Source organism: Chiloscyllium plagiosum, unplaced genomic scaffold (genome assembly GCF_037043375.1).
Source record: "Chiloscyllium plagiosum isolate Xiang-an unplaced genomic scaffold, Cpla_swu_hap1 HiC_scaffold_21, whole genome shotgun sequence".
Lineage (NCBI taxonomy): Eukaryota > Metazoa > Chordata > Chondrichthyes > Orectolobiformes > Hemiscylliidae > Chiloscyllium > Chiloscyllium plagiosum.
Window position 1 is genome coordinate 98,432,644 of NW_028270159.1, and position 9,280 is coordinate 98,441,923.

The following is a 9,280-nucleotide window of genomic DNA, read 5'->3' on the forward strand; positions in this document are numbered from 1 at the left end:
GACAGCGATAATATAACATTCTCTATAAACAACGCTGCGACCCACGGAAACCCAATTTTCTATCAAGTCTATTTTGCTCAACATTTTCCTGTGTCCCATTTCCTGAACCTGATGATCGAATAGTCACAGAACCATATCAGTTCCTCCTTCTCTGCCTTAGCTTTAATTTCAGAACCACAGCAAAAGTAGAACATGCGGGTCAAAGGTCCCAGAGGTACGAGTAGGGCACTTTATAGGCTTGCTGCCGGCGGGTGCAGTGGAGCAACTGATCCGCTCTTGGCACTGAACAGTGTGTTAAAATGCCGCAGTTGTAATTTCAATCCTTACCTAACGCTGGTTTTACTGACGTTAATCAGGAATTATTGGAGCATCAGACTGAAGCGTAGTTGAAGAATAATGTCGAATAAAGCAGCATGATTCTAAAACTCCAGTTTCTGATTTGTGGGATTGTTCTGTCTTTGGGAAAGGTATCAATTATTAACGGCAAAACTGCACATATTCCCCACGTGACTATCCATCAATGGATCAAGAAACAGAGGTGATATTATAGTTTGATGACGTTTTTCAAATCTCTGAAACTGCAATGGATTACATTCTTGAAAAGGCTGTTCAACTCGTTTCATATCATCTTGTTTGCTGCAAACTCACACAGCTCATGAAACCGTTCGAAAGGAATTCGATTTATCTCTTAGGGTAGATTGAATGTTGTCAGCGAATCTGGTAAAGTCATGACAAATAGTTTTGCTGCTGTGCAGAACAGAGGGTTCCAACAGGAGTAAGGATAATTCTTGTCGCTGGATTTTTCGGGAGGAGATCAGTGAGTTTTAAAAGGTCTCAGTCCCGTTCCTGGTCATTGTGAACAAATGTTCAAGGCAACAGATGGCAAAGATAATTGTGCTTGACATTGACAGGTCCATTCCTACTTACTAGAGTTACAATTGTATTACAGATCACATGAGTGGTGGAGATGATGATCATTATGGCAACCTGAGACAGTGCGACAATTAATCCCACGTTCTTAGTCTCACTCTATACCATAAACCATTTAGCCAGTGGACTGAGGTAACCGGCTTCCAATTAATGCAAAGCTAAAACAAACAGCTCAGTACATTAACAATTTGTAGTAGTTCACGCCGAATCAGCTGCTACACCTTTCAACACCACCAGCTCTTCTTACACTTAACATGTCCAGTTGCAGGTATGATGCAATTTCTTTCCAATGAACGCTAAACAATTTGTGAGCGTGTCACTTTTGCCTCCCCATCCAGGTAGCCCAGAATCCCAGCCCCTATTAAATTCGCTCTTTGTGTGTCTGCAACTGGCCTTTGAAATAGGCTGGAATCATCTTCTAATTTTTTTTTCTGTCTGAAAAGTAATCTGCGATTTCAAAATCTCAGAATAAAAAGTACCTGCTGCAAACTTCGTTGTCTTTCATCGCTGGTTTTGAAGCTCTAACCTTTCGTTATACACTTACCTGAACGAGGTAATTTCCCTCTTATTTACCCTTACCAACCTCACATCCGCTGGAAAACCTCCATTAGGGCACAACTCAGTCATTCCTGATTTATGTCGCGTGAATCTTCATCTATTCCACCATCTTATTAAATCCCTTCTTTTCTTTTATCGTGGCTATACCTCCCAGTAAATCTAATTTCCATTGTCTCTAACGATTTTGTATCAAGGGAACTCTGACCATATCCTTCCGAACAAAATTGAACCCCCCAACCCCCGTGTATTTCATCAGTAAATCTCGCCCTGACAAAATGATGCTGGGTCTAATTCAACTCATGAAAACTTACCACTATGCTATGCAATCTCATTACTGGTACAGGAAAGATGAAGGCTATTTCACTTACAGCTGAATCTGTTGGTTGTAGCAACATTGGGTCAAATCGCAGTCACATAGGTGACTGTTGTTCTCATTTTTATTTCTTCTCAACGTGTGCTGAAGTAACACAGTGCAAAATAAATTAATATTGTTAGACATAAGTAAGGAGGCGTGTTAAATCTGAGGTTAAGAGAATAGGGCAGTTTTGATTAACATAGACCAGAGATTGTTCAAATCTCAGGCACATGAGATTGACAGAGAGCGATGTTGAGAGAAATAGACTGTCTTGGCAAATGCCAGTGTTATGAAGTTGTGGGTGTAACGTAATTTTAATGGTGCTGAAATGTCTGGCGAGCACAAGGAGTCCAGAACAAGGCAACAACATAACATTTGGTCAAAACAACTATGAACCGTGTTACATGGATACAAAAATCAAATTTAAATTCGGCCAATCAGTTTAAATTAAGTCCCAATCAAGTTGAAATTTGGTATTTTTACAATATTCAAACCAATGAAACGATCCGACGTTTTGTGGGACAAATATCAGACATTTTAAACAGTTAAGCAGAGCGGCAAAGAACAGCAAAGAGAGCAGCTAAAAGACCAACAAATGTAGGATGCTAGTAAAATCTCCAAGAGGTGACTATCTGGAGATATAAATTGCATCGAAAAAAGGCATCAACACCGACCTCGAGAAAAACATCTACAGAGGAAGATACAAAGAGAAGATTCGGAAACTAGCTGGTTTGTAAATTTAAACTTTTTTGTAAAAGTTATTGGGGTCGGAGTGAGGGAAGGTATTGTAGAGCAGAAGGTTTAAAGAAAAGAGTTGTAGGTTGATTATTCTCTGTTATAAAAGCAGTAAAGTTGTTATTTTTAACTTTAAGTCGTGATTTTTGGGTTGGTTCTTTGCCTCTGGAATTTTAACAGAATACAGCAAGGGGTGAATCCTTTCTGCTTTGCTGGTTTACATTAGCAAAGGGGGTTTACCCCGTCACGTAACACCAGATTCTGTGGTTGCTTTGTTGTTTTGCTAATTTGTGCATTTTGCCTCAGTTACGATTTTGACGTTGTCCCCTCCACACAAAACCTCCGTGCTTTTGCATCATTGTACAAAAGGTGCAGTGTATCCAAGCGACAGGGATCCCTCCAATAACATTCGACGCTGATTCAATCTATCTATCGTGTTATTGACCCATGGAAACAGCACTGCGCACTCTCCTCCAGTCTGGAAAACGATCCCCACACAGTTAATGTTACATCCCGCTCTCAAGGGGCTTTTCATTCCATCGCTTTCAATTCCTCACAGAATCCGTTTCAACAGAATTTGTCACAGAGTTATTTCTTTGTTTGTGCTCAAATCTGGTGAGCGGAGGGTCACAGTTGGAGAGTGCTGACCCCATAGCCCAGAGATTAGACCATACTCTGTGAACTGTACTCTGCTGTTCATCATTTCACTGACAGCAGGTAGACGTATCTATGCTCTGCAACATTTTCACGCCTGTTTTAAGAAACAAGATAAACAGTTCCTGGTTCTGCTTTTGTTGTCACACAGACCAAGATTGTAAATGCTGGGAACATGCACTGGTCGAGACTGTTTGCTCTCCCACATCGGCTTTCTCCCCAGCAGGTGGTAAGATGATGGTCTGAATCGCTTTCTTCTGTTCCCTGTTACTCTGGGATGATGTGAGCTGTGAAATCTGTTCTCTGAGCTGTCGGTAACGTGATAAATCTTATACACATCAGGTGCAACGTGTCTGAGCGACAGGACTCGCTGCAGTAACATCCCATGCTGATTCAGACAGCAGAGCCCTCGCTGTGACTTCGAGAAGGACAAAGACACAGATGACTGGGAGAGATTCTCTCTTTCCCTGCAGTTCTTCACATTTCCATCTGTCTCAGATGGCGTTATTTGCACAAGGTTCCCTAAAGATTATTAAGTCCTGTGCATGCGCGATCTCTCTTTTGTGCAGCTTTCCAGAAATTCCATAACTCCCTCTACCTCTAACCCCCTCCCGCGCTCCACAGCCCCGTGTTTGATAGTGGGCTGAAAAGCGTGTTCATGTTTCTCTCCCACAACACTAATTGCCAATTGAAGATGAGTTCGTCCAGCTGCCAATTATGGGAACCTGCTTGCAAAGGAAGTGGCTAGCACAGCCTCCGGGGAACCGGAAGTCAGAATGGCAAGGAGCTACTATTAAAACTCAGTGCGGCCTTCACTCCAAAACACCAGAAAACCCCTATTTTTTTAAACAAGGAAACTCACCTGATTTATGGATCATGCTTCTGTTGCGGTTCTGGCTTGTTGGTCTTGGTTGTGATATCGCCTCGGGTGGGTGATGTTCGTGTGAGAAGTCACACTTGAGCAGTGGAGTTTTGCATATGGTTCTATTTTTGACTCAGAATGTATAATTTTGATGAGCTCGAGTTCAGAACAAGGCACCAAAGCTTAAAGACACACAAAAGCAACTTCTTGGAGGTCGTTACAAGACTGAGAAATGGATTCCCTAACTTCAAATGATGCTGATCCTGTTAATGTGGATTTTGCCGAGAGCACGTCCTGTGTGGAGTAACCTGAAAGCCTTAATCAGTCCAAAATTTTGTTTTACTTATGCTGTGATCTGCATGTCCTTGATTAATATGATCTGCCTTGACCAATCGCAGACAAAAGTTTTCACTGTACTGAGGTTCATGTTATAATCAATCAATCAAATAAAGTCAATCAATCGACCGACATAGACATTTCCTTATTGTTTGGGGGCTGCATAGCCTCACTTTGCACTGTGACATATTTTGTGATTCTGAGTGAAAGCACAGTTAAACCAACAGAATATGGCAAGTTAGTCACAGGTTATATTGACACAGCCGGGACACATCTGTGCTACAGTGTGTCACACAATAATAGTGAAGACCTTTTGAAATCATCCTCTGAGGTACAAGCCACGCGCCAAACGAAAAGCTGAAGACTGTGTGAGACTGCTGTGGTCAGCGCTAACAGAGCGGCCCAGTGGGGCGTATTGGGCTCATAACCATGAAATTAATGGATTGAAAGCATCCTCTACTCGTTGACAATTCCATGTTTCAGTGTGTGCACTGCCCCCTCCAGTGCTTCTCTATAATAGATCTCCATTCTACGCATTGTGTGCTGTTTCATTTCTGCTTTCTTTCATTCAATGTATCAGAAATGAATATTTCATACTGATACACACCAGAAATTTACACAAATGAGGAAACACACTTGTGAAGTTCTGGAACATCTTTTCCTGTTCTCTGTCGGTGTGCTCTGATCTGATTCGCAAAATCTCTTGCCAGAGCTGGGAATAAACTGGTGAAGGTGAGATACATCAGTTGTAGAGTGCTCTATGCGCATGACGCCCTGCAGTTATTCCCACGCCGTTTCACACAGCAGTGTTCTTCCTGTGAAATAAAAAGCTGTGAATTACAATTGGATCAATTTGTTGGAGGCAGAATTGTGATACAGGGACATCTCCACATTATTAGGACATAAATCACCAACTATGAATAACCACAGGGATATATAAGCGTCAGAGAGTCGCTATGGACTCGATGGGCTGAACAGCTTCTATCGGCGCGTGAGTGACGCCACGGATTGATGCTGTCCCTCTTCCTGTCTCTGGGACAGAGTGGCTGATGGTGAAACAAAGTCTCATTGTTAACCCTATCTTCTGCGTTAAACTGTCTGCAGACCCGCAGCTCAAGGACGTGGGGATGGCTATCAGTGAGTGAGACTTTCAATCGGATTGTCTTTATCTCGGAAAGTTGGGGTTCAGATGTTCACTGGTGCCCGATTGCGGCAAAGAAGCCGATGTTAGTGTTACAAAAGCCTTTCTGCAGGATTGCTGTGTGAAGATGGATTTTGAACAGCAATCGGGCTGCACAAAAATGCCGTTACATGACTTTACCTGAGGGTGGAGAGTCCGGAGTACATTTGTGTCTTACCCACCAGCTCAACGTCTTTATCGTTGGCTCAGATAAATGATATTTACAGGAAGCTCCCAATCAAATTTGCTGATTCGCACCACTTGATGGAACTGGCCGTGCCGATGACAGCGAGCTTTAGAGTGTAACGACACTTGCCTCTCCTCACACTGATTGCCGGTGGAGGGAAATAACTGAATACTCTGCCGATGGAGACAACTTAGTCCAAGCAGAAGGGATAAACAGTACTGTTCTGTGAACAAGGAGACAAAATGTCAAGGCGATATTCTGAAAACACTTTGACGCTCAGAAATCTGAGAACAAATTGGGATGTAGTTGGACCTGACCGAATCTCAGCTGGTTTGGTGTTGGCAATGTAAGAGTGTCTAGGGCATGATCTTCGCTCAGCAGCTTGTGTTAATACTGGCATGGGAGAATGTCTCACTTCAAGTTGCCATCGAGTCTTGGTTGTTTGACTTCACTTTTGCTCGGTCGTCCTATCAACTGCCTGATAAAAACATGTAAATCATTAAGTTGCACCCTTTGAAATAACTTTGAGTTTTGGGCTCAGACGTGTCATTGTAGTGGGCATGGCACACTACCACATGCGGTGGAAGTCAAACAAGTGTTAGAGGATGTTCACCCACAGAATCCCACTCTGAATAAATCCACCATCTGGATGTTCGTACAGTTCTGGGTGTGAAACTTTAGGAAGTGGGGACGTGAAATGATTGGAAACAGCGCTGAACAGGTTGATGAGAATAGTGTGGTATATGAGGAATATCAACAATAAAGGTCATTTGGAAAGTTGGGACAGGTCTCCTTGGAGAGCAGAAGGCCAAAAGCTGGCCTTGTTCAACCTTTCCAAGACATGAGTAGGTTAGACAGAGGGAATGAGGAAGGGGAAATGCTCCCTTCGCCTGAAAGTATCGAGAACGATTCGGCAGAGTTTTAAAGATATTAGTACAAGAAGAAAAATGTACATGAGGAGAGATGTTTTCACATCGGGAGTAGTTAGGGTCTCACATTGACAAAGACGCAGTTTCAATCGAGTTGTTGAAAAACTAATTCAATGTTTATGTTGAAAGCAAAAATGTGTAGAGTTACAGGGAGAAGGCAAGAGAATGATACGAAAAGAGAAGCACATTTATCTCTGTAGAGAGCCAGCACAGCTAAGGTGTTTTGTTACACATTTGTGATTCTGAGTGGAATCACAGTTCGACCAACAGGACGTAGGAAGTTAAACAACGGTGATATTGGCAAAGCCGGGACACATGACACAATAGAAGGTTATCCAGCACGTAAATGTCACAGGGAGGATGGCGCTGTCTGAAAATCCTGCAGGATGTCCTGCGGATCAGACACAGGAAATTTCACTATTCGAACCGAATCAGCCCGATGAATGGGAGCCAAGGAGCCGGAGGCGCCTGCTTCAGAACTCAATTATGAAAGAAGCTTAGGCTCGAGTCCCCACACTGCAATTTCTGTGGCTGCGGCGTGTTGAAATAATAAGCAGGATCGGGAGTTTGTTTTATGGAGACGGGGTCAGTGTCCATCTTGTCATGATCGTGTTCGCCTCCCACTTGTTAAATCGCGGGCTCAAGCTGCATTACGTTCCTGGCAAGTTGAGCTTGTACTGGAACCGAATGAAGACTGTTATTTCATCGCTGTTGTGAAACAAAGTCCTGCGGTGACTCGAGTCGCCCTAATTTGATTTTCTGGCGAATGGAAAAATCGTTCCGATGAATTTCGGTGTCATATGTTATTGAATTTCTCCCATTTCCTTCATTTCCGTCCTGGAGACATCGGAAGGGAAAGGTAATCTAATCGAGACTGTGATTGGTGAAATTCACTTTTTATGGCCCATTCTTATAGTGTTCTTTCTTTCTCTCTTTTCAGTATTGACTGGGAAATGGTGGTGGACGCCACTGAGACGCAGGAACGGCGGCAGGGGCTTGTTCCGGTAGTGAAGTGGTCATCGCGTTCGTCTAAAACGCGAAAAATCCCCAGTTTGAAAATGGGCAGAAACTGCTTTCATCTTCAACTGCAGCATTTAACATGGACAAGAACGGAGCTTTCTTGCTTGCTTTCCCATCTGTAAACCTGCCTTCGAATTTGCTTGAACAAATCTGCTCTCGTAGTGAAATGTAATGCAACTCCATTTAATTACTGTGCAAAGTATTGTAAATTTTTCTCCAACCTGGTTGTGATCATATGCCATTCTGTTTGAGAGCTCTTCACATCGAGAACAAAAAGCACTCAAGGGCAGTTAGCACCTCTTCCGGAGTGGGGGGTGGGGTGAGCTAATTACCTTTTGACTTCTGTTACTACGTTCAGAAACTGTCTTTTAGATTGATGTGAACAGAAACTGCATTTCTAATAAGCACCGTGGAATTTAGCATAATTTATTGAGTCGCTTCTCGTCGACTCAGTTGGTATCCATGTGGCTCATATCCAGGTGTGAACATCTCTGCAGCGAATTGCACGGTTAAGGCAAAAAGGCAAGGAAAGTGGCATCTCGAACCGGCTCCGAGGTCAGAGCATCCTCACAATGTGCTCTGTCGTTCTCGGATTGTAATGCTACCTCCGGTTTTAGGGTGGAGAACATTCTTTGGGACTCTTATTCTGCAAAACAGACACAGTGACTGAAACGATGCTGCGCGGTATGATGTGGAACACGGCCAGCTCAGCTTTGTGCATTTTCCCTGTAGTCCGGTGTGTTTCATGTTCCGTGCAAACGTGAAAGTTGTCCTGTTTCGACCAAAGGGTGAAATCATTTAGCAAAGCAAGAATCGAAATTGCAGTAATGTCAAGCAGCTCATGGTTATTTGACCAAATCATAACCGATCGTATGTTCTCACGCACTCACAGATACGTTTGTAGCTGAAAAGAGTCTGAGAAGATAGACTCAACTTAGCATTGATACTTATCTGGATTGATGGGCTATCATTATCTGCAGCGAAATTAATATTGTAGACGGGCACATCCCAGCAGTTGTGCGAGTCGGAGAGGGATCATGGAACCCTTTTCACGTGACTTTGCATCTGTTGTTATGCAGCATCACAATTGGAAATGCAAGAAAATGGGGGGCGCGGCCGGCTGGTAGTGTGGCCGAGCGGTCTAAGGCGCTGGATTTAGGCTCCAGTCTCGACAGAGGCGTGGGTTCGAATCCCACCGCTGCCATTTTCTGCTGATCGTTTCCAACGACGCAGCATGTTAAAATGCTGTTTCGACTCCTGTTGCATTTCTGTTTAAAACTGAAGAAACATGTGTGTGCTTCCCGGGCAATTAACTGTGGTGTGGGAAAGTGCCGACTTTTCCGGTGTCTGTGCTGTCATGATCGTGCTCGCCTCCCGCGCGGAAAATCGCAAACAGCTCTGCTGTCCCAGACAAGTTGTGCGTTTACTGGAACCGAATGGAGGCTGTTATTTCATTGCTGCTGTGAAACAAAGTCCTGCGGTCGCTCGACTCGTCGTTATTTTGTTTTCTGAAATGGGAAAATCGTTCCAATGA

General features: G+C 43.5%; 1 non-coding gene across 1 annotated transcript; it reads left to right on the plus strand.

Moving 5' to 3' along the window:
* The first annotated feature begins 8,868 nt into the window (after positions 1–8,868).
* Positions 8,869–8,950, plus strand: trnal-uag (transfer RNA leucine (anticodon UAG)). Its single transcript has one exon. It is a non-coding gene; the product is annotated as a tRNA-Leu (tRNA).
* The last annotated feature ends 330 nt before the right edge of the window (positions 8,951–9,280 follow it).